Here is a 23,991-nt window from a genome sequence, read left to right as displayed (position 1 = left end):
ACCGGAAGCGGGCAGAGTGGATGAGGGAACAATCGCAGGTTAAAGACATCCTAGTCGAAATCAAGAGGAAGAAATGGACTTGGGCAGGCCATGTAATGCGAAGGCAAGATAGCCGCTGGTCCTTAAGGGTAACAGGGTGGATTCCAAGAGAAGGCAAGCGTAGTAAGGGGCGGCGGTAAGTTAGGTGGGCGGATGAGATTAAGAAGTTTGCGGGGATACGGTGGCCGCAGCTGGCAAAGGACAGGGTTAATTGGAGGGACATGGGAGAGGCCTTTGCCCTGCAGTGGGAGTAGTCAGGCTGATGATGATGATGAAGTTAAGGACAACGCAGCGCGGGATGGAACGAAAAATGATAGGTGTGACGTTAAGAGACAGGAAGAGGGCGGAGTGGGTGAGGGAACAAACGCGGATTAATGACATCCTAGTTGAAATCAAGAGGAAGAAATGGGCTTGGGCATGGCATGTAATGCAAAGGCAAGATAACCGCTGGATGAAATACGAGCTTTAAAAAAGACGCCGTACAAGAGAGACGTGCATTATAATGCACGTGTGGTCTGACAAGGTTGTACAGCTTGTCATCCAGTCTTAGCGATCTTCGCAACAGTATTACGTTTCTAACTTCATCTCCTTCGAGCGTCCCGGCATTGGTGAGGAAACCTCACGTACCCATCGTGCATGTAAAACTAAGCAGCGTCCTAAGAACAGCTCGGCGGCGATGAGAACAGTTGGAAGCCATAAAACGACTCCACGAAGTCGTGAGACGAACGACAGTGAGGGGAAAAAAATAAAAAGCTAGAACCGCAAAGTAAGAGAATAGGCAGGTGGGGTGCCTACGGGGCGCTTCGTCACCGTCTCGAAGTTGTAAACCAATCCACGAACTCGTCAGCCCACGGCGGTTTCTCTCGAGGCGAAGAAAAACGAAAGAAAAGTCCGGAGAGAGGCAGAAAGAAGGAGGAGGAGGAGAAGGGAGAGAGAAAGGTAGAGAGAGAGAGAGAGAGAGAGAGAGAGAGAGAGGGAAAGGAGTTGCCTAACGGACTCGCGATGGGGTTGTTGCGCGATTGCGGAGCACGGCGTCGCCTCTTCCAGACGTGAGACGGCCTTGCCGGTGAAGGAGATAGAAGGGAGAGGGAAGGCCAAGGCCTTTCCGCCTTCCCCTTTCGCGGAAAGGAGAAACGACGGAGAGGGAGAGGGTATTCTGCCTCGGCTTCGCTTCCAGGCTGGTTACGTACGTGGCGACGTGCCTCGTTTTGCGACGGAATCGGCAGAATGGTCGCTTTCGTTGCGACTTTAAAGGGCGTACGCTTCGCGTGGGTGCTGAATTGAACTCCCTTATTCGTTCGTAAGGAGGTGGCCTTTTTTGGAGAAGAATTGCAACTTTGGATTTAGGAATAAGAGAATTCCACGAGCGGGACCACTAGGTATACGCACTGAATGTCAAGTTAGGAACACGTCTCAGGTTACGTATACGTGCCTCCTAACTAGTAGCCGGACCTCCTTATCGCATGCGTGGTTAGGTAATTTTTTGAAAGAAAGGTGAAAGGAAAGCTCTGTGACAAATAAAATAAATTGTGCACGAGATACAGTTCTTTCCATTTTACTTGAAAAGCAGATGTCTCCATTTTCTGGAAGGATTTAGTTCTACGCTTCAAAGAAAAAAAAAACGGAAACTACAAACGTAAAAAAAAGAAACTCGTTCGATCTTTGCCTTCCTAATGCGTGCACAAGCATCGTCGTTACCTGCGTCTGTCTCCACGATGTAACTAAAAAAAAAAAACTCGCAGTGCAGCTCCGCGGGTGGTTTGCATATCAGATCTGAGTCAACACACGTGGTATGAAGTTAGAAGCGGCTGCCTCTGTTAATTCTTTTTTCCTCTTTTCGCTAGACAATAAGGGCATTGTGAAAAAGCACTGAACGTTCATAAGTGACTCTGCGTGCCGCCGCACGCGGAGTATAACCAGCTACTCATTTCAAAGGGAAATGAGGAGCTGGTTATATATATTAGACAAACCAAGGAACACAGCTGATTTTTTATATTTCTTTATTTCGTCGTGTTGATCAATGAAGAATATCACTGAAGAATGAAGCACTGGAAAAAACAAACACACATGCCGCCGGTGGGAGCCGAACCCACGACCTCCGAATTACGCGTCCGGTGCTCTACCAACTGAGCCTATAGCCTACCAACTGAGTCGGCGTAGCTCAGTCGGTAGAGCACCGGACGCGCGATTCGGAGGTCGTGGGTTCGGCTCCCACCGGCGGCATGTGTGTTTGTTTTTTACAGTGCTTTTCTGATCAATTATTTTTAAGCGAAAACGTATTCAGTAATATTCTTCATTGATCAACACAAAAAAATAAATAAATGTAAAATATTCCCCGTGTTCCTTGGTTTCTGTGGCTGTTGGCTTCTTATATATATATATATATATATATATATATATATATATATATATATATATATATATATATATATATATATATATATATATATACATCGAGCTCGAAAAACGGGGGTCGTAGCTTTTTGTACGGGAACTGGACGAAAAGATTCCGCTTGAGGTATATACGGAGGCTCTTAACTGTTGCATAAGAGGCGAAAGAATAAGATCTAATGAGGCTATAAAAAGAAGAATACATTTCGCAACAGAAACGAGTATGGAATAGAATTAGCGCACGGGAGAACAGCAGAGATGCATGTGCGCGTTTCCGCCCAGCAGGATCGTCTTGGCGGGAGTCGGTCCAAGATGGCGGCGACACAATGGTGAGAAAGGAAATCCGCGGGTGGCGTACTGTTGCGGTATACCTTTCCAGACCGGGCAGTACGTACATCCCGTTCCATCACGTTGATACTACGCCTCGTGCTTTCAACAATGGGGCGGCTATCCGTTACGTCTGGGTCTGACATAGTGAGTATCCGGTCAGGTACAGGCGACCGAAGGCAAGGGCATATAGGCTTACCTAGCGGAAATGGTAGTCACATGAGAAGCTTCGATGGGTAGCCATAGGATGTATAGAGTGGGAAGGGTTGTTCAAGAGGGGGGGGGGGGGGGGGGGCTTTAGCATGGCAACTCGTAAAGTTGTAAGCGCTATCTGCTAAGAACAGCAGATGAGCGCACCTGTTTACCACTTCCCACACTCTAAACACGATTACACCTGTATGGGAGTAAAAAAGGAATAAGTTGTCCTCTAACACACTCTTCTTTACTAAAAGGAGCGGACTAGAGGATACTTCACTGCCTCTTTACCCCTTTTTGTTTAGAGTGCACCACAACCACTTCTCTATTTCTCCAAAATTATTAATTTCCTGCAAACTGTAATCTCCATGCAGAACACGTTTTCCCAAAACCTAGCAGTTTTTTGCTGAACGTAATTTCGCATTGTGTGCTTAGGTTTTGGCAGGCTTTCTTTAGAGAGGGGTAGTGAAGTATGTAATAAAAATTTGTTTCTTTTCGCGAACATAACGCATTGATCTTCTTTTCTATAGACACGTTGGTATTGCGCAGCAGGTTAGAAAGGCATTGGCAGTCACTGTAAATCAGCACTATAACCCGACAAAGCGGCCGGATCGGCGCCAACGTTTGAATCATCGTTCCGAGGCGAAGTCTGTTACTACCGAAAGCAAGACACGCAGACCGCGCCTTGCCGTGAGGGTACAGAAGGGGAGATGACGATGGATATCTCGGCGTGAACGGATTAACCGGCGGAATGCAAATCAAGGGGGGGGTGTCTCGTTGAATCCGTGCCAAGGGTAGCGGGGCGCAAGTTCGCTTTCTGATAAATTGCCCCGCCCGCTCTTAACGATCGATGTCGCTAACCCCTATGTCTTTGCTTCAATGCATGCGACTACTTGAGGAACGGCGTCCTCGTTACTAAGTACACGCAGTAAAAAAATGGTTAAAAAAATAAAGCTTGGTTTGTACAAAGCCCCCAAGGACGCCGAGAATTTCAGGGGTGGATCAGTTTTTAGCCTGTCTGTGTTCGGCCAGACCTTCTGGACTTGCGGATAATATGGAATGCACAGGCTTATCTCCTTGGTCACGACTCTACGTCGTGCCGTTGTCAGCCTTTTGTACATATGTTCGAAGGAATGCCTACGTCGGCGGGTACAGCCTCGCTAAGAGCATCGTTTGACAGCTATGGGGCTTTGGTCGCCATTGCTTTGAGACAATCTGGCAAACACTGAAGTTGGAAAAGCAAAAAAAAAAAGGGAACAGCTTTCTTGATGACAAAAACAGTGTTTCTGCATTTTTCAGTAAGTCCATATACAGCTTGAAACACCCCAAGAGCTGCATATGTGCCATATCGATGCATATTCTTTTCGATTATGCACTAAAATGACGCTCATTTGCGAGCTACCGCTCATGAAGGTTCATGGAGGAACAGCAGATAATAGTGATGATGCAGATAGAGGTCACGTCAACTTGGTGCTGCATGCTTTTAAGTTTTAAATGGGTCAAGAAGGGGTGTTAATACTCACTGACACCGCATGAGCCCAGTTGTACGGCTGCAAAGCAAACCTAGACACCTTTTCCAGAAACTTCACACCCGAACGAAAATTTGTCCTGGTTTGGGGTTCGAATTAGAGGCCATTACATGTTGGTATTGGTGACGCAGTAGAATGTAGGAGACGCATTTCAGTTGTATAGGTTGGTTGGTTTATTGGGGTTTAACTTCCCAAAGCGACTCAGGCTATGAGGAACGCCGTAGTGGAGGGCTCCGGAAATTGAGACCACCTGGGGTGCTTTAACGTGCACTGCCATCGCACAGAACACAGGCCTCTATAGAATTTCGCTTCAGTCGAAATTCGATCGCCGCGGCCGGAATCGAACTCGCGTCTTTCGGGTTCGATCCTGGCCGCGGCGGTCGAATTTCGATGGGGCGAAATTCTAGAGGCCCGTGTACTGTGCGATGTCAGTGCACGTTCAAGAACCCGTCGAAATTTCCGGAGCCCTTCACTACGGCGTCCCTCATAGCCTGAGCCGCTTTGGGACATTAAACCCCAATAAACCAACCAACCTATACAACTTAAATGCGTCTCCTACATTTTATAGGAAACTGGGTATGCGAGAAGAAACTGGGTATGAGAGAGAAGAAAATGAACAAAAGAAAACTCGTTCCCGAAGCGCTGTGGCGCCGGTCATGCGACGCATAGATGACGCAATGGTCTAGACGGGTATGAGGACGTGACCGGAGAACGCTATGCCATGTGATCCACGAGCACTGTGTAGAGCTGGTGCCGGATGAAGAGAGACGATACGATGTACGCCGCTCTCCGGAATGTCCCCAGCTTCCCGTGTAGGTGTACCCGTCGCGTGTGCGATACCCTGAGCAGGTGTGATTGAAGAGCAGGTGTTAGCGGAAAACCGACGTCGGATCATGGAGTGCGGCGAACTATGGATCGAACCTGAAGGAACTTATTTCCTCCTTAAGCGGGTGCAGAGGTACTAGGCGTGAAAGGCGTGAAAACCCACCCGGGTTGCAAGGACATGAAGATTAGCGACTCGTCTTCGAGACTTCCGCGACCAGGTGGCTTTGTGTCTTTACATAGTTTCACTTCAACTGATGAAGCCATTCTAACACGAACAGTCTTGCCGAATGGGTAACGGCTGCGCCACTAATGTGTCTTCCTTCCTCTTGACTACATTCCGGTATTATATATACACCGAGTCAAATAAAAATGTTTAAAAATGTAATATATATATATATATATATATATATATATATATATATATATATATATATATATATATATATATATATATATATATATATATATATATATATATATATATCAATTAGCTTCTAAACCAAACAACAGCCCAAAATAAAATAAATAAATTTAAAATCCCCTGTGCCCCTTGGTTTCTGTGGCTGTTGGCGTCTCTCATATATGTAACGAGCCCCTCATTCCCCTTCCCTTATATATATATATCGAGTAGCACTTAGCATATGTGTGTGTGTGTGAGACGGAAGCCAGCAGTCACCAAAACCAACGAGCATAGTGTCTGTTTAATTTATGGTGTTCATCATTAGGACAGTAATATGATAATTTAACGATAACTGATGACAAAGTAGTAAAAATGCACACGCACAGGCGCACACACACACGCGCACACACACACACACACACACACACACACACACACACACACACACACACACACACACACACACACACACGCACGCACACGCACGCACACACACACACGCACGCACGCGCACGCACGCGCACTAAGCATTGTGAGGCTGCTTATAGTCTTGTTGCGGTTTCAGAATCGTGCAAAATGGCCGGGAAACCAACTAGCGTGTCAGCAACCTGCTTTGCTCGACGTCAGTAAACGCGCTCAAGAGCTACCTTGCTACTTTTTAAATACGTCCTTTACTCCTTTTTTATACCTCTGTTTCCGGCATATGCTACTATCAGCTACGTCGTTTTTTTATGGAAGCGGTAATAATAATAAATAAAAACTCTGAATTGATTGGATTGATCAGCACTCAACACTTAAAACTGCAAAAAACACGTTCGAAATACCCCAAAAAGCTTTCCCGTGCTCGTTGCAGGGTACGTCCCACGTTAAACCCCAACGGAACCCCCCTCGTGTTTCATAAACTCCGCAGGAGCTCTTCACGTTCGCAAGGTGACAAAATCGCTCAATTCGCGTCACGAGAGCCGGGCATTTCCACACAAGGTCACGCGCACGGGTTACATTACTCCTCTCTGAACACCCCCGGTGGAGGCCCTATTCACTTCGACAGAACGCCGCTCCCGTAGATTGATGAATACCGCGGAGTTTAGAACATCGTGTCTTTCACGCACGCCTAGCTTGGCGCAACGCACTCAAAGAACCTTCTCCAGGCTCATGCGCATCGCCTCGACCTTTTATCGAGCCGCCTCTTTGTGCGCAGCGAAGTTGCGCCGAAAGGTCTTTGACGCACGCGATCTCGCAACCACTTCTTCCTCGTCGCTTTTATTGTACAAAAGCTGCATGCGACACATGTCGGGGGAACAAGCGCGCCAGAAACGAGCTGTGCAGCGCAGCTGGCTATACGGGTCTCGCTCCGTAGGCGCGTAAGCGCTGTGTAGACGGAAGACCGTCGTACAGCAGGAACTACTTGGACGATGTCCAGGAGGTATATATTCGCGAAGAATGGTTCGCCTGCTTCGGACTAGCTCTTTAACGCAGACACAGCCGTTTCGCGGACGCTGGAGACGTGGGAGCAGATGCGGGTCTCGGCTATTGCAATGGCGTCCCAGTCGTTGTCCGGGGAACGGCTCTGGTCATTGCGGAAACGGGCAGGTTTCTGACAGCGAGCACATATCTTCTTATCTTTTTTTGCTCTTCTTGTTTCTGCTAGCAGTCTTGTAACGTGGCCTCTGATTTTTGTGGGTTACCTTATCGAAACAGCACCTTGCTTTATTTGCGCGGAACGGAAAAACAATTTGAAGGAAGCAAGGAAAAACATAGAGAGAACAAAAGATTTCTGTGCATCAGACACGAACCCGGCTCTGGAAGACGAAGCAAGAGCGCAGGTTGGTACGTCCGAAAGCCTTCTGTGCGAAATCAATTTTGGATCGATTTACGTGATGCTGACGTCAAAGGGGCTTCTCCTACGTTGTCGCCAGTCAAGCGAACAAACAGAGAAAGACTTGCAAAAATAAAGAAACAAACAAACAAGCAAACTAACTAACAAAGGTTATCACTCTCCTCTGGTCTTGAAGCATCCCCTTACACAGTTTAGATCTCCCTAAGTTCGAGTGGCTGGAAATACTTTTTCGGCTTGAGCAACTAAAAACAGTTTTCAGTCCGCGGTTCAGCGGACGGATCTCTCGTTTGACCCTAACTTCTCGTAAGTTTATTCGCACAAACACCGTAATGCCGCCGGTCTCAGAGAGATAGTTAAAGGGCGTGGCTTCGTCATGGATTGACAGTCAAAATTCAACAAAAATTATGTGCTTGGCTTAATCTCCGCGATTGCTTTAATCGGGCCGCTTGATGCGTGTAAGCTCCTCTTAACCCCTCCAATTAAGAACAGATTACAGGTCATTCAGTGATCGCAGGCTTTGAGACCCGGGGGAGATTAAGGGATTAGCTCTTTCTTAAATACAGGAGTTTGCCGATTCACGCTCTGTGAAACGGTTCTCCGTCGCGGTGCTTCCAAACCCTGGAAAGACATAATGTGCTAGCAGTGTTGCCCCCAGTTTCGTAAAAAGACATGCAGTCTCACTCAGAAGTCCCCAGGCCATGTAGTGAGCTATGCAACGGAGCACCTTACGTCGCGTGGAACTCCTCTGGTTTCTGAAAAGTGAGAAGTGAACTCCTCACCCCTCCAATATACCTTAAGCTTTCCAAAAACCGCAATTAATTAGCCTTACAATGCTCAAAGGTAAATTATGAGACCTGGGAGAAGGCCGTATAAATTGTATTCTGTCCTCCAGCGCAATGTTGTGTGTGGCCTGGGAACTAATGACCAAGCTTGTGCATACACCCGTCCTCGTATCAATTAACGGAACATGCCGACACATTCCGCTACGCACTTCATCCGACGCCTTCACTGGCTGTGTCTCAACGCGCCCATAAAGCATGAAGCAGTCCGCATGATTGTCGCCGTCATGCCTTCGATCCCACCGGTAACCCTATCCGCTTCTTTAGTTTACCTCCTTTCCCGTTTTCTTCTTTCCCAGGAGGAATTGCGGGCCCTTCGATTAATGAGCTTAACCCCTCCCACAGTGCCCAAACTCAGACTCAATTGACCCACATGTAACTGCGTTTAGTTTATCTGAGAAGGGTGCTGGTTATACTAGTGCTTAGTGAAAGAAGTTGTATGATGCAATAACTCAGGCAGGTTTCGTCATAAGCATGTCATACTGTTCGTGTGATATTGTATGACATCGTTATGACAATGTATGAGTTTGTAAAAATGAACAACATTTGTATGAAATTTCTATGATAATCGCATGACTTTGTATGACCACCCGTATGAGGCTATTGCATCATACAACTTTTTTTCAGCAGGGGCGCGCAGCTATAAGACAATGAATGGATGATGAAATGTTTCATAAGATAAAGTGAAAAGGGGAATGTTTCCAGCTTTCCGTGGGACGAAGAATTGCCTCTCCTCAAGCCCCTACCCCTAATATACGCTGCTATCTCTAGTCCCATTTATATGGTGCGACCAGAAGGAACGTCTCCAAAAACGTGTTTGCTCACGACATACTACGACAGTGAATTTGACAACAGACACTATATACCCCCGAAGAAGGCGCCATTCAAACAGCTACCACTATAGAAAGGCCACGGATCGTGTTCATGGAAACGCGCGTCTGTCGTCTTTACGTCTCCCAGGGAAAGAGCTGGGGAAAGAAGGGTAATTAGGGAAATTAAGGGAAGCTAAGCCTAACGAAGGACTCCCGCTCACGCACAAGCTACGGAGCAAGCCAAACATGGTCGATTCCCGCTCCAGACCAGACGCACGACTCTTCCTTCCTCCTCCCTCCCTTTTTTCCTCCCTCTTTCCCTCTTTTCTCCATGCAGCGACGTCTTTCGGGCGAGGCGGGCAGACGATTAAGCAGCGCTTTGTTTTAATCGTGACACGCGGGTGGCGGTGCATTTATTTCCTGCCGTGTGCATCCGACGAGGCTAGGGATGGGTTGTAGGGAAGAGGGTTGGGGATCTAGGGTCCCATGTGGACATCGAGGCGGTCCCGGTCTCGCATTCGCCAGGCCGACGAACTTTCATCGATTGGGGAGCTCGCTAGCTCTCTCTCTCACACACACTGCCTCCGGGTTGTTCGTCGAGACATCGCGGCTTGGTAGTTATATATACCACACTGGGACCTCTCTTCCTGTCTCTCCCCCCCCCCCCCCACCCCTCTCCTGACACTTAGTCGGGCCATGTCTCGCTGAACGGTCGTAACCGAGTGTACGAGGACTGCGCAAACTCCATTCCCAGTGCTTGCGCCCGGATACACTGAGAGTATATAAGTGGCGGCGGCTGATGTTAAGCAAGCAAGCAAGCAAGCAAGCAAGCAAGCAAGCAAGCAAGCAAGCAAGCAAGCAAGCAAGCAAGCAAGCACTTTTGTTGGGAATTGTTACTAAGCTTGTAACAGGGGCTTGTGGACAGAGGGAGGGAAAGAAAAATATGCAAGCGCAGTAATTCTGGACAAAAGAATTTTTCAACGGCAAATTGTTTATGAAGGCAATTTTTCCATATATTGTAATATTTCAATGCAGCAATCAATATATCAACAGATCTCCCCTCTACAGGCTTGAATATTTTCCTATAAAGTTGTTGCTGTCAACAAAAACGTTCCCCATTTGTTTTCTATACAATTCTTAACTTCTCAATGCGAGAGATGGAAAAAATTTAGTAGAAAGGTTTCGCTGCTCATCGGAATAATTGACCATTATCTTCAATATTCCCATAACAGTACCTTACAATATTTAAATACAATCGAGCCTCGGTATAACGAGGTTGAAGGGGCCCGGCGATAACTTCGTTATAGCCGTAGCTTCGTTATAACCAGTGTTGACCGAGCTTCCAAGCGGAATCGTCATTCCTTCGTTATATCCATTATTTTATTACAAACTGTTTCGTTATAACGAGGTTCAACTATTCGAAATTTTTTGTCGCAGGGTGCTGGGCTGGCTGGAGCTGTTAGGCCTGGCTATGCGGCTGACGTGCTAGTGCATACGAGAACGAAGAAGGACAGTGCGCACAAAAACAGGCACGAAATACGCAGTTGCGCACATATACACTAAAGGTCGTTCAGTCTTAACGTCTCACGTGAATCCGTTCGGGATCATCTTCGAGGCCACCATCTTGGGTTACGTAATTGACCACGGCCCTGCGGGCCTCTGATGCGCCTTTCCCGATTTTTTTTTTTTATTCTAGACGTTGCTATGTTTTCACTGGGCTGTGGCAGTGGCACTTCATTTTGCGGATTTTACACAGGCAGCTTGCTGCGCACGCGACACAGTTTTTTTGCTCGCCTACCGTTAGGTCTTCCATGCCTTCTCTTTTTTTTTATTAAATCAGTCTTATTTTCTTCCCCTCTCCCACTTTTCATCCCCCTACAAAAGCGGATTTCGAGTTCCTTTTGAACGACTCCTGTGGGAAGCCTAATGATTGTAAACAATCGACAAGACTCGCCAAGAGTCGACTCGCTAAAGTCAGTTTAGTATTTAACGAGGTCTTTCTATTAGAAAGCCGCCGCAGTGGCTCAGTGGTCATGGCGCTCAGCCGCTGACCCGAAAGACGCGGGTTCGATCCCGGCCGCGGCGGTCGAATTTCGGTGAAGGCGAAATTCTAGAGGCCCGTGTACTGTGCGATGTCAGTGCACGTTAAAGAACCCCCGGGGGTCGAAATTCCCGGAGCCCTTCACTACGTTGTCCCTCATAGCCTGAGTCGCTTTGGGACGTTAAGCTCCATAAACTAAACTTTCTATTAAGAGCTCTGCGTATCAGCTGGAAACAGGTCCTTTAGAAACTATAACGTACTGCGCATTAAGGCTTTGTAAACTTGTTGACCTCCTATTGCCAAACACGTGTGGTCTGTTTACTGACGGGCTGCGGCATTTCAGGTCAGTCTTCCTAGCAGACCTGACTCCCTGCAAAACAGCGCTCCGTTTTATGTCAAGACAGATCCAGAAATTGTGACGCGCGACTCGTCAAGACTTTGCACGCTTGTCGACTTTCAGTTTCCCAACAGTTGTCAGTCTGCCTGTCGACCGGGTGAGATGCTACCGCCTTGCAATGCGCGCGCTCTTTCTCAAGCCTCTGTCCCTCGTGACTGCATGACGTAGTCGCTCGCCTAAGAGGCGCCGCACTGTCTCGAAAAACAAATCTGGGCGACCGTTGCAGGGCGCCTCGTCTTTCCCTTTCCATACCCTTCCTCATATACTCCTCACACACGACGGCCAAGCCCTCCGGGACAACCCCGGTGGCTTCGCGTGCATATGTATATGGAGCGCTTTGGGACAACTTCCAGCAGCTGTCGACGCGTAGGAGAAGGTCGGCGCGACGTCACGCCGATACCTGGCACACACGCCCGGCGAGAACCGCTCCTCTCAGGCAGCTGCTGCTGCGTCGCGCTTTTCTTCTATAGCACCTTGGCTGCGTCGACAAGGGAACACGGGGCAGCCGCACTGCCTCATGTGTTGTCGTCGCTAGCTGGCGTCAACACGCGAGCGATTTTCTTCGCACTGTTCCTCCTCTCCTTTTGTTGTACACGGTGTGGCAATGCTTCTGTCGCCCGGTAGTTCTTCGTACGCGTCTTTGCTGCGCAGTTCACATCGATAAACGACTGTACCAACAAGCCTGGACATCCGTTGTAGCTGTGCGATAGACTTTGTTCGGTACCAAGTAGAACGCTTTGGCTGAGCTGTAAGAATATGTGTCTCTCTGTCGGCATTACTTTATCGACGCAGAGCGGACATGCACGAGTGAAAAACAAACAAACAAAAAGAAAACTGAAATCCTCGAGTCTTCGAATCCCTGTGCGGTAAAAGGACGGCGTTATAGTTGTACACCGTTATGAGACTTGAAGGTGGTCAATTTAGGTCTGACCTACTCAACTTAAAGTGCTCGATAGCCCAGTTCCTTCTCACAAAGTTGCTGAACAAAAATGTACCTTTAGCTCTATCATGCAGCGTAATCTTTATTGGAAAGTAAGTGACCAAAAAAAGTATATAACAGTCGTATCTTAACGATCCTAGCCTACGGGTCAGAAACGTGGAGGAAAACGGAGCGATCTATGGAATGAAAAATGATAGGTGCAACGTTAGGAGACGGGAAGACAGCAGAGTAGGTGACGGAACAAACGCGGGTTTATGGCACCCTTGGGCAGGACATGTAAAGGGAAGGCAAGATAATCGCCGGTCCCTAAAGGTAACGGAGTGGATTCCAAGAGAAGGCAAGCGTAGCAAGGGGCGGCAGAAAGTTAGGTAGGCGGGCGAGATTAAGGGGGGATGAGGGTCTTGAAAACTTGTTTTTTATTTTTCGACATAACTTGTTGAAACTTAGCACGCAGGTGTATCATAGAATGCTGATTTCAAATATGCATTTAGATTTCAAATATCTCACCTGGAAGAAAATATATCACAAAATAACATTCAAATTAGGCAATTTCTTACGGGCCTTTATAGTAATTTATCAGTTAAAGAACGATTTTTTAAGAATAAGTAGACATTTGCAAAGGCCCAAAGCACATGCTAAAGCTTTCCTTTTTCCTTTAAACATGATATATGGGCAATTAGGCGAAGTGTGGGCTAATTACCGCCATGTCATTTTTTCTTTCCAACTTTGTTGTTTATTTATGATCAACAAAATTAGTTTGTAGACATTCTGTTAGCTTTAGGATGTGCTTTGGGCCTTTGCAAATGTCTGCTTATTCTTTAAAAATGTTTATTTAACTGATAAATTACTAAAAAGGCCCGTAAGAAATGACCTAATTAGGATATTTTACTTTGCCATATATTTCCTTCCAGCTGAGATATTCGAAATCTAAATGCATATTCGAAATCAGCATTCAATGATACATCAGGTGCTAAGTTTCAGAAAGATATGTTAACAAATAAAAAAAAGTTTTCAAGACCCTCATCCCCCCTTAAGAAGCTTGCGGGGTTACGGTGGCCGCGACTACCAATGGACAGGGTTATTTGAATAGACATGGGTGAGGCCTTTGCCCTGCAGTGGGTTTAGCCAGGCTGATGATGATGATGCTGTTACGGTCATCATCCCGCCACCCGAAGTTTGCTGGTCCAGTTCGGCTGAAACTACAGCGATAGCCTCTGCGTGTCAGTCTACCTTGCTTCATTACTCTCCTCGTTCAAGTTTGTAGTAGAATTTTTAATCATGTCCAACATTCACAGGCAAAAATTTTGAATGTTAGAAAACTTCAAGATACTGATATAGAAATATTGGAACTAATGTCCAATTCTTCCGATACTTAGCAAAATCTTTCTTTTATAATGTTTATATGGCATGGAGCAGTTAAGACTGCCATGTAAAACCAATGGGGAACGCTTTTGCGACAGAAAAAACGTTAATAGCAAAAAAAAAATGCAATCCTGACGACGGGAAATTTGCGGATATATTGATTGTTCTTGTGAAATCTTACAATATATAAAAAAATTGCGAGGACACTTTGGCAACTAAAGTGTTGAGAGGCGAAAGCCGAGGACCCTATACCGTGACGACTTCCGGTGGATGTGACGTCACATCGTTCCTATGGCTATATAGAATCCCAGGTTATACATCTTTCGGGGTTCTTAAGTGTTTATTACGCTTTATTATACAATTTTCCATCTAATTTGACACAAATCTGTCATTTTCCCGACCATTCTGTGACACTTTTCACTATGCCGTGACGACTTCCGGTAGATGTGACGTCACACCGTTCCCGCGGCTATGTCGACGTCCGCGCTATTTCGGCGCAATTCCGACATTTTTGCCTATAATTGATTAACTAATTCATCTACAGTCATCAAACTTGGCTTCTAGGTTCATTTTTTCCTCTCCTATCTGAAACAACCATTGGTTTTCTATCTTTTTTAGTTCCCGAGTTAAACGCGTGTGACACGCTTTGTTAACGGACGACAGTATGAGCCATTAAAGGCTAGAAGAGTTTCAAATTGGGCTAGTTGGTGGTTGTTATTCTCGTGCATTGTTGCGCTTACGAAGGAACTGGGACACAATCAGGGACGACACAGAACAGATGTGCGCAAACTATCAACTGCAAGTTTATTTCTGAGTGCATGTATATATAGGCATTGTCAAGACAAAAACAAAAACAAATCCGTGATCACATCGTCATGGCAAGATATCTTTTAACGTCCTGTCCAGCAGTAAAAAACATGCATTATCTTTCTGACTTAGCTGTTTGTTTTTATTTTTCCAAAAATTCTTTTTCCTGATTTGAGAGCTCGATAGAAGGCACGCTTACACATGGCCCTTCTTTTCCTGATTGTATGCAGTATGCTTCCCAAAGTTCCCTGATTAGCTTCTCTCTTGAACCGAGCAGTATTGCTGTCTGCTTAAAGTGAGGTGTGCAATTTTGTTGCACACCTCACAACATCTGTAACAACAGTATGCATCTGTATCAACAGTAACATCTGTATGCAACATCTGTTCTGTGTCGTCCCTGATTGTGTCCCAGTTCCTTCGTAAGCGCAACAATGCACGAGAATAACAACCATTAAAGGCTTTCGCCTTAAAAATTGCGCTCATATACTCTTTCCTGTTCAAAAATTCTTTTGTCCAGAATTGTCGGGCATGCACAACCGCACGGAAGACCGGCCGTCCTACCAGTCTTACTAGAGCCTGTCTCGGTCCCAGATAACTCAGCACTTGGCTGTCGCGACGACAGCAAGCTGCTTAGCGGAATCTCCGTATCACTCTGCCGCTGGCCAGTGAGCCCGCGTCGAGATGTGCAACTCGCCCTGATTACTGCGCACCGACCTTGCTTACACCGCGCGAGTTTATGGCACCCCGATATTCGTGTGCTTCACGCATCGCACGTGTCAGAGTCGTAGATAACGGACCATTCTCTTTCCTTTTGGGCTATTCGGTGCGCTGGTAAGCTGGGAAGACGTGGAATCTCTTACAAACGTCTAAACAAGAACCTGATAGGTAGTAAACAAAGTGAACTGCCGCTTTACAAGAACGTGGTGATACTTTCTTCGTGAATGTTCTTTTCCACAGTCTACTTCAGGTTTAGAGACTGTAACGAGGAAAGTAATGAAAACCGAACAAGGAGGTGGAGAGAGCTGGTGGATGTAATCTTCGAGAGGAGGAGTTGTCAGTGGAGGCACCTCAGCGCAAACAAATGCTATGTTGCGGCTAGGAGAAAGAATTGAAAGAATAAAATTCCCCAGTCCTTGCAAGTAGGTATAGTCAGCTTAAACCAATGGAAAGAAGAACATTGAGGGGTTCCTCCAAATTAACATTTTATAAGAAAAAAAGATAAAATATATATATTATCCAGCTCGACCGTGATGGCTTCCCAGCAGGTTATAGGGCTTTGGAAATAGATGAAAGTAGTACAGGAAGAAGTGGAAGACACTCAGTAAAAGCGGCTTGCACCACATGGACGAGTGGGATAAATTGAAAGCGGAGGAATATTTACAGGCAGCAAAATCGGAACTGGAGGAACAACTTTTAAGAGCTACAAAAGAACACTCAGACGTTAAAAGATTTACCCTCGCCATCTTCCCTCACCCTCCACCAATGAGCGCCCAGTCGGAAAGCCACCTATATCACGTGACCACAGATGGTCCAATCACGAGGTCACCTGCCCAGCATCCCAGCAGACGTTTCCTATAGAGTAAACAACGTGACGTCAAAAGGACGTGGACTGTTGGGCAGAATCATCCACTTTCGCTTCTGAACCGGTTCTGCACATGTCGAGCGTTCTCCCAGAGCCTTTCTTCACCTTCATGCTCATCGCACTTGTTGAACCACTCTGCCAGAACTCGCATGTTTTTCCTATCAGACCAGAAACACGTGCGCTGATGACGTAGGCCGGGAGAGGTCTGTCGCATGATATTCTCATTGGTTAGCAGGTGGACACAGGTTTTGAAGAACAAGATACTACGCTCAGAGCTATCACTGCGAAAAGAATGACAAGGAATAACTACTACTGCCACAGAGAAAGCACTCATATTTCACTTTATAGTCGCCTTGTATACGAACAGGCACTGGTGGAGGGGCGAAGGACATATCAAATATAGCATGCGTCGGGACAGGAGCGTGGAATGTGGCAGCCATTTTCCTACCACCTCTTGACAGCCTACCTATGCGACACGGGTCGAATGCGTGAAGTACTAATGTGGCAACAATGATTTTACATGTGACATAGAGGTAGGTGGTTCTAACAGCTAGCACGATAGCCTCTATAGACAGCATTTCTACAATATTTTTAAAGTCATGGTACTCAGTAGTAGAAAAATATCATTTTTAATCAATCTGAAATCTTTTTGAACTCTCCCTCTCCCCCTACATGCACTGAACAATGTAGTTCGCTAACTGCGCAGAAAGGGCAACCTTTGCACGCTTTGCTCCAGTTGACCGTACTCTGCCAAGAACCGATGACAGGAACGTGGAGAAGAGGTCGTGCTAGCATTCTGGCACTCTGCGGCGCCACCAACCATGACGCTGCATACAATGCTTGCTCACAAAAATACAAAATTGATGACTCACTGCTTTAGGAAAGCGTTGAAATTTATGAAGATAAGTTATTTTCTTAAACACTTTGATTTTTAAAAAATGGTGCACGAAAGTTGTCTGTGCGCTTCAAGTTCACGGCGTAGCGGCCATCACGGTATCGGCTCGAAAAATCTGAATAGACTGCCCGAAAAAAGTTGCTACTGCCAGGTTGGTAGAACCTGTATTCTGTCCGCGGAGCAACTCCTGACCATTAAATAACGTTACCGTGACTGATGTCAGGCATAGCAAAAATGTGGAGGAAGTGGGCGTGGGAGTGCAGCCACCATTTTCGGTGCGAAGTCAGCGTATTACCTTCACAATGAAGCCCACGCACTAACTCTGTCTTAGTTGACCGTACCCCGCCTACAACCGACAACACGAATGCCAACAGCACTCTCCCGAGTGCTCAAGGCCCACGCCTCGATTCCCCCGGCAAACACCCATCTTCCCGTCAAATGCGTCGGAGGCCCTACTACGCAGCGAAAGGAGCACTCGACTGCGCCACATCGTTTTGCGCTTCGCGACTTCCCTCCGCTGTGGCGGTTGGCGGCGCGACTGACGTAGACGGCGCGGCCCCTCCCGATCGAAGGCCGTGACGTCCCCTACCGGCGCTGGGACGCACCTCCAAGGGATGTGACGTCCGCGTGACGTCTGGGCGACGTCACGACGGTCCCCTTTACCCTCCAGAGGTTCTTTCACCTCTCCCCTGGTGTTGGCCTAGTTTGGGGGAGGCGGGGGGAGGGGCTGCTGGCTGCCTAGCTTCCTTCGGAAGGAAAGCACAATGTTCTTCCCCCCCCCCCCCCCCCTTGTTCCTTCTCTCGCGTTTGTTTTCGTTCCTTTTCGTTGCTTAGTTCCGTAAAGGGGTGAGGGCAAAAACAGTCCTCTCCCGTCTGCTCCGATTTTATTTTCTCTTTTTTTTCTTTCTCTCGGCGAAAGAGTCGTGCTTCGCGGATAAGTATGGATCCGAGCCGAGGAGCTGGAACCTGCGGGACTCCGCGGAACATTCACGCAGTGGAAGAGGGGGAGGAGGAGGTGGAGAATGCCTGGCGCTTCGGAAAGGAGGCGTGTCTGACCCGGATCCCCTTTTTCTTTTCTTTTCTCATCTTTTTCTCCTTCCTCGGTTCTTCTTTCGTTTCTTCCCACTTCGGCGCCGAGCTCCATGCAAGGTCGTTCAAGGTCCCACTGGGCCTGCGCCGGTGTTGTGTTTAGCTGGGGGGCAAGCAGAGATGCCGGCTCCCTTCTCTTTTAGTTATAATTTTTTTCGCCACCTCTCTCGCCATATTCCCTCCCGTGACAATCACACCGTCTCCTTTCATTACTGCAGGTTTTCCCTCATGGATAGATGACGTGAGCCTTTGTTAGGCTTCGTCCTTTCTTCCCTCCCACTCGATCGAAAGCCACTGATGGATGTGCTATGACCTGTTTACAGGGCGATGAAAGCTTCGGGAACACTGTGGGGGATAAGGGGATGGCTCTTACGCAGAAAGCCGCTACGCCTCTCCTCGTGTGCGTGGTGTCTTGGTTTGAGCGCATGCATTTGCGTCTTTCCGTCACAGAAAGGCACACCTTCGTCCAAAATTCTTCAGTCCGACTTGCTTTGCTTTTTAGACGTCTAGTGGAGAGCTTATGACAACTCGAAGTTCTAAGCGTCTGTAGATACATCCATTGGTCTTCAAGAGTGCCTTACGTGTCAAACGAAAACAATGTACCGTCTTTGTCAAAAGTAACCAGGCTGCACGATTTGCATCTAGCTTGTATAGAGGAACCCTTGTGGATTTCCTAAAGAACGAAAGGTGTTGGAAAGTAAGAAGACCACCAGTCCTTACCTTTAACCACCATTTCAGCTTCAGGGAAGCTGTAAGGGCTCCACTGTACGAGCTAGAAGAAAACCATGCAGCCTGGTTACTTTTGACAATGACTGTACCTTTTTAATGCGAAGTTGTCAAGGGACCCTGAAATCTGTTCGTTGTAAGCGTCTCTTCGTTATATCTGTATCGAAATTCCTTACTGCGCTTCGAAGAAAACCGAGCTTCCGCTATTATTTCGTTTCGTCAATATAGATTTGACGTCAAGTTTGTTATGGAGGTGGTAGGACATCTGACTGTCTCCACGACAAACGATGTCTTGCTTTGTGTGGTCCTAGCCTGTGAGTTTCGTGGTGACGTGTCCTTTGCGTTGGCTTGAAGCATGCAAGGCTCGGTGTAGAAGGAAGCCGATATAAAATTTTATAGTCGACATAGAGCTAAAATGGAGTAAGTCCGAACCTAGGTGTAGACAGCTTCATTTTCTGGAGCATGAAGGACAGTTCGGGAACGTGACCTACCTGTTTCACCTACATCCTATAGGGTGCTTCTCTTGGGATTTTTTCGGGGAATTTTCTCTAACGATCAACGACGTCGACGCCGCATTTTCTGCCACACGATCTCCCTGACTCTGTGGCGTTACTAAAATGCGCCTTTTGTCAGACGGAAAAAAGCGAAAACTGTTGGATGGAACGGTTAGTTGAATGTACTGACGTCATACGTGACCTGCGCATAACTTCAGAGGTACCAGACGTTGTTCGGATTGGTTCGAAACAATTAACGAGAGCTCATACAGGATGTTGTCTCACCGTATAACGACGGGACGGCGCGGTGTCGCTTGACGCAAACCTCTACACCGTTTCACTGCCTGTTCATAATTGCACAGCTGTGTGCTGCATGGCGTTCTGCAGACAGACTCGGCAGTGTCGGATTGCGAGCGTACCTCGTGATCCCATACAAAATTTTTTACAGTCGATAGACTCTCCATAGACTTCTGTCTATAAAGTCTGTAGACTCTCTATAGACAAATCCTGGAGAACAGCCTGCAGATTTATGGCAATACATTTTCTGTAGACTTATGTCTTCAGACTAAAAATAGAAAAAAAATATCTGTAGGAAGGCAATAGAGTCTATAGAAGTCTATAAACTGCCTATATACTTCTGTCCATAAAGTCTATAGACTCTCTAAATATAAATCCTAGAAAACAGTTCATAACCAATACAAATGCTATAGACAGTCTGCATACTATAGATTTATGGCCATACACTTTTAGTATACTTTAGTCTATAGACTATGAATAGAAAAAATAAATAAATATGTTAAGGAAGGCAATAGAGTCTATAAGAAGTCTATAAACTGTCTATAGACTTCTGCCCATAGAGTCTGTAGACTCTCTATAGACAAATCCTGAGAACAGTCAATAGGCAATCAAATGCTAAAGACACTCTACAGGCAGTCTATATATTTATGGCCACACACTTTTAGTCGACTTGTCTATGGACTATGAGTAGAAAAAAGAAATATATATAAGAAGGCAATAGAGTCTATAAGAAGTCTATAGACTGCAGGAGAGTTGAAATCTGGGTTAGTTGGTACATACCTAAGGAAAAAAAAAACAGCCAAAAAGACGGGGACAAAGGAGAGACGTTGTGTGTGCCTCGTCTCTACTTTGTCCCCGTCTTTTTGGCTGTTTTTTTTTCTTAAGTATCTATAGACTCTCTGTAGAGCATTTTTATAAGAGATTATCACTGCCCCGTTGAACGTCGAGGCCATCCAAGCGGCGGTGGAACGCGCCGTACCAGCTGTGTTCGCAAGCGTACACGTCGTCGCACAGTTTTCATTCTCAGTCGCACACCTGTGCGCTTTATCACTCCTACAGCATTCTGTCACACAGCATTCAGTCATAGAGCATATAAAAAGCGCCCAGATCTTTCGCTAGTAAGTGCGCCACAAATGCATTGTTGAAACGTGAAGTCAAGCTCCACAGAGCCCCCACACACACTTGGATATGTAGACCACGCCGAAGCTTATCCCGCTTGCACATGTTGCTGTTAGGTATCGTTTGGCTTCTGCACTCTTTGTTCCCTTTGTTGCATGTTATTTAGTCATGTTGCATGCATGTTACTTGTCACTTTTTAGTCATGTGGGGTATCTAAAGTTTCTTCCTCACGCCTGGGACATAGAGCTATCGCGTTTTCTGGCAACATCCAAAACGCGGCCCGACAACGTCCAAAACACGGCGCCTTGGATTGCGCAACCTAAGCCCACTGTTGCATCTTTCGTTTTTTTAGTGCCAAAGCCTTACTAGTACCATTACGAGAAAAGTCGGCGGGAAGTGGGTGTGTGTATGTGTGTGTACTCCCAGATGGTACAGAAAATCCCAGCGATGACAAGCGAAAAGGGTGACGTTATCAAGGGGCCCTAGACACACACAGCAAGCCGAGAACCGCCACTTCAGACAATAGTACAGATGTCATTCGTCTATGGATACCCGCCGCTGGTCGACCGACCTCCATGTTACGCCATTCATGTGGTGTCATTCGTATAGCAAAATAGCAAAATCATGACGCAACCGTTTGTCGTACAGCTTTTCGGACGGCGTCATAGATTTCTCGTTGCATATATAATTTATGCGTGCTAGTCACGTTGGAGGCTGTAGCTTGCTACAGGGATTCGAACCGACGACATACGCACCTTCAACTGTATGCCTTCCCATACTTTCGTACGCAACCGTTCTTCGTACAGCGTTTCGATTGGTGTCATACGCACGTATGTGTGTGTGGTGTCATACATCGAAAAAAAATTGCAATTTTGACACTTTTGACTGTAAATAATTAACTAACTATTCTACAGACATCGAACGTGGCTTCTAGGATCACGTTTCTCTCCTCTATCTGAAGCAACCATTCGTTTTCTCCTATCGTTTTTAGTTCCCGAGTTAACACGAGTTAAACACTGCCAAAGGTGTGACACCCTCTTCTACCGGACGACAGTATGAGCCATTAAAGGCTTTCGCCTTAGAAGAAAGACTGATCTCCTGAAATAAACTGAGTTCACAAACCGCCACCAAACTTCCACATCTTTCTTCCATGACATTCTTTTGCATTTCCAGAGGTAAGCAGTACGTCTTATGGGTCTCTGCCAAATTTGTTTTCTATTTCATGAGAGAGTATACGTGGGTGGCGTACCTCCTTTTCTCGTTACAACTTGAAACCCACGCCCTTTTCTTCGAATCTCGAGCAACATCACCACGACGGGCGAACATCACAACAAACACACGACGACGTAGTACATACGCCTTCCTTCCGGCGTGCATGGCCTGTTTTCTGCGGGCAACACTCAGCCAAGTGAGAAGAACCACGTCTCTAGAGGAGCGACCGCGAACACGTTCAGTTCTATGAAAAAGGGGTGGGAAAGTACAGCGATCCGATAAGCGTAAGCGTGTCACGCATATTTCACCACCTGTCGAGATACTCCTACACCACCCAGCCCCCACCCCCCTTCCTTTAACCTCTTCTGCTCTTCAGCGCTGCGATCTCGGTTTGGTCAGCTTTCGAAAGGCGGTCTACCTGGCTTGAATTTTGTTTAGGACTTCGTCTGCTAGAGCCTAGCCAGGGGTGAATTGTTTTTAGAGGGTGGCCTAGGGGGAGGGACGACAGACCGAGGGAAAGGGGGACGGGGGGGGGGAGTGTTTCGTGAACAGAGAGAGCGTCGAAAACAGTTGCCGCGGCATGCGACGGGTTCATAAATTATTCATGACGTGCGTGATAAGCCCCCGTGTTTTCTGCCCGGTAATGGGACACTTCAAAAGCTGTACGGGTCAGCGCACTTCTACACAACGGCCGTTTAGGGCGATAAGCAAAATGGTCCAACTATAAGAAAGTAAAGAACAAATCGCGGCTCTGCTTATAAACCGGTCGTGTCTGTATCCGCCACGGCCGACATCTTTGCCACCGTCGTGTCTTGTTGCAGACGACGCTGTAGATAAACTGAGCAGACGGGATCAAGTATGCCGGTTCGGCGCGTCGCTTATCGCAATTATGTAAAATACTATGGTCGTAAAATTGGACGCTTTCGAGTTTCGAGATTCTTATTTTTTTGTATTTGTGAATTTCGGCATCCTTCGACTACCGTTTGCGGAGATTCTTGGGGGTGCTAAGGCGTAAATTTTTTAGGCTGTCGTCTGCAACCGATAATGCCGTCGTTCCAATAGGTCGTCTGCGCGTCTGGTTCCAGACTTCCGGTGCGCACATGAATTTTTAATTTTTTTTTCGCAGACCGTAACGCGAGGGGCATATTTTGGGTAAGCTTTCTAGAAGGGACGCTAATAAGCAGGTTTTAAGCACTAATTGCCCACTAAAAGCAGCCTTTCCGAACGAGAGTTTATGTACTAGCGCATTTATTTTCTTCTGTACTCGTGAATGTCGACTATGCCATGCATTGCTTATAAGCTTCTCTATGGTTAGAGGTGAACTCGCGGGCCAAAATTCATCAGGCATATCAATGTTGCGAGTTTTCGTTCCGGCATACGATTCTCTGATAGGAGAATTCCATGGGAAGACATATCCCGTGACTCTTTTTGAGCAAATAGCAGCTTGCAGCTTGGGAAGTGGTGCATGGAGACGAAGAACTACGCCAAGAGATGGCGCTGCAATTCGTAGACCTACAAATTTTCAGCCACCCAGTGCGGCGTGCTTTGAAATGGTAAGGGGCATGCCATACGATTTTACAAGCGGTGCAGTCTGAACTGGCCATTGAACGCGTGAGCTTGAGAAATATCGTGCGTGGAAATGATATCATTCACTTGATATCCTGATAAGGTATGACATGGAGGTCACGAAAGGTCAATGGTAACGACACCGCCGCGCTCGAGGAGCTGGGTTGGGCTATTTTAGTATGCTTCGCATAAAAAGAAACACAGGCGGCAGAGATTTCAACCGCGCTTAGGTGCACTTTTTCCGAGACTGATTAGGGGCAAGGCCGAACA

At 46.8% G+C, this 23,991-nt stretch overlaps 1 protein-coding gene and 1 non-coding gene across 2 annotated transcripts in view; both read left to right on the top strand.

Moving 5' to 3' along the window:
• LOC149330484 (large neutral amino acids transporter small subunit 2) overlaps positions 1–23,991 on the top strand; it is a 181,355-nt gene that overhangs the window by 83,403 nt on the left and 73,961 nt on the right. The gene's annotated exons all lie outside the window — the stretch shown is intronic.
• On the top strand, positions 2,190–2,262 carry TRNAA-CGC (transfer RNA alanine (anticodon CGC)). Its single transcript has one exon. It is a non-coding gene; the product is annotated as a tRNA-Ala (tRNA).

This window comes from Amblyomma mixtum, chromosome 9 (genome assembly GCF_055824585.1).
Source record: "Amblyomma mixtum isolate Tamu chromosome 9, ASM5582458v1, whole genome shotgun sequence".
In the NCBI taxonomy this organism is placed as follows: Eukaryota; Metazoa; Arthropoda; class Arachnida; order Ixodida; family Ixodidae; genus Amblyomma; species Amblyomma mixtum.
The sequence above is the reverse complement of the archived record's forward strand: the minus strand, read 5'-3'. Positions and strand labels throughout refer to the sequence as shown.